Raw genomic sequence first — 2500 nt, forward strand, 5'->3', positions numbered from 1 at the left:
CTACGCTGCCGGAGGAGGGAGGGAGGGAGAAGGGGGGGGGGGGAGGGAGAGGGGGACGTGGAGAGAGCCAAAGGCAGGGAGGAGAGGAGGAGAGAGGAGAAGGAGGGGGGCTGGACCCCCTGAGAGGCCGGGGTGTCTGCAGCTCTGTCTGGCTGATAAGGACGGAGAGGCAGGCCTCCTCGCTCCGCCCTGCCCACGGAGAGATCATCTTTCAGGGATTAGCGAGGGCTGCAAGAGCCCTGCACAGCAAGACTGCTCCACTTTCACAAGGCATCTCCACATCCCTACCCAAGCTTCGGCTCGTCTCAGTGCAGTCCACATTTCACAGGGTGGGGGAGCGTGTGTGTCTGTGTCTGTGTGTGTGTGTGTGTGTGTGTGTGTGTGTGTGTGTGTGTGTGTGTGTGTGTGTGTGTGTGTGTTTATGTGTTTAAGGAAACATTTTCTGAAAAAGCAGTTCAGCTTTCCATGCAGCATCATTTTATATCATTCCCTGCGTTGCCTAAAACGTTATAAACTATATACTTGGTTGTACTTGTGATTATGTGACACATAACATAAACAAACTTGACAAAAACATAAACACATCACCAGAACACACCACATAACACAACACATACTACATAAACCATACACATTACACACACACACTCAAATATTAAAAATCACAGCATCAACACACAAATCCACTCAGTAACACACTGCAGTTATTACATCTTATAACTTATACACCACATAAAATGCAACTTAACCCAAAAACTTCTTAACAGCTCCAAGGCACTTTGACACACTGCACAATTGCACCCAATCACACCACCACCCATACACAAAATGAGCAACTTAACATGAGCATGCGGTATAATGGTGCAGAGTTTACAGGGCTGATTTATGTTACAGGGGGGCCTATATATGCCACGCAACCTTGATTCTGCTGCCACCCTTGAACAGTGCTGAGAGGTTTACTGTGTCAGCTCGGATCCAGCCCTCCCTCATACTGCACATGCTCCATATGCCTATCCCCTGCCTGGGCTGGGTGCAGGCCCTGTATAAATAGCCTCTATGTCCAACTAAAGGAGCGGTTGTGTGTGTTTTTTATTGTGCTATGTTGTGTTGGACATGGGAACATAGTGTTCAGACTGTTCAGTTTTCAAAGGCATGAACGGTTTATTTCAACAGACCAGGTGTTGGCTAATCATGACACTTACAGGGCCGTACTTACTGACACATGCAGTACACTCAAGTCTGCAGTCACGCACAGACACACAAACACTCTCACACACACACCCACACACACTTCACAGCTGAGGCAGTTTTTTCCTTTGCCAAACTGTTTCATTCTGAAAAACATCTTTTTTTATGGGTATGTTTCTCTTTTTGAGCACACTACCATTTCCTGTTTTTTTTTTTATTTAAAGGCTGCTTGTAGCATGCAGCTGCCAGTGCTTGTGCTCTTTCTCTTTCTGAGTTTGGGTGTCTTTTTAAAGAGGCAAGGATGAGCCTCTCCTCTCCTCTCCTCTCCTCTCCTCTCCTCTCCTCTCCTCTCCTCTCCTCTTCTCTCCTCTTCTCTCCTCTCCTCTCCTCTCCTCTCCTCTCCTCTCCTCTCCATCCATCTCCAGCCCCACTGTGCTATTAGCCTCCTCTGTCGGGTGCCCTTGTAAATCCAGCTGCATGAATCACGCTGTAACAACGCTCCTGTCGGACGAATGTCAGCTCATGAGACGCACAAGATACGTGTGCGCTCCGCGAGCAAACCCTGAATCACTGCCAAGATTGTTTGGGTGAGATTTGTGTGTCTCTCTCCCTCTCCCTGTATGTGTGTGTGTAAGGGGGTTAATCCTCCCTCCAGGTCAATCACAGACAGCCTTTAACCTCACAAACAGTGCACTTTCACACACACACACACACACACACACACACACACACACACACACACACACACGCTCCTCCCTTTGACATGTGTGGACACACAGACAGCTGAGAGGTTCAGGATTTAACTCACCCCAACCCCTGCCCCCTGTTCTCCTACTCTCTCTGCCCCCCCCCCCCCCTCTCTCCAGTCTCCCTGTGCATGTGACCTTTGCCCTTAGTCCAGTGGAGCAGACAGGCACATAAGAAATGAACGTGAACTCTCTCATCTCACAGACGGTGACCCCTGACCCCTCTTAAGACAGGTTCCATCCCCCACCCAGGCCACTCCGCTCAGCCATCCAGCCATCCATTTAGAGAGAGGGAGAGGGAGAGAGAGAGAGAGAGAGACAAGGAGGGAAGATGAACCCAGGGAGCAAGGTGAAGGAGAATAGAATGTCATAATTTCTATTCTGTTACAGGCTCCTCTCTCCTGTTCCCTGACAGACGAACGGCCGCGTTGCTGACTGTTACAGAACACAACCCCCCATCACTCATGACCTGCCCATGTCCACTCCTGGACTAAGCACTGACACACACGGTACAGCCTGCGACTGAAATCTGTTTCATTATTTAAGTGGAAGTATGGCAGAGCCTG

Source organism: Sprattus sprattus (assembly GCF_963457725.1).
Source record: "Sprattus sprattus genome assembly, chromosome: 10".
Lineage (NCBI taxonomy): Eukaryota > Metazoa > Chordata > Actinopteri > Clupeiformes > Clupeidae > Sprattus > Sprattus sprattus.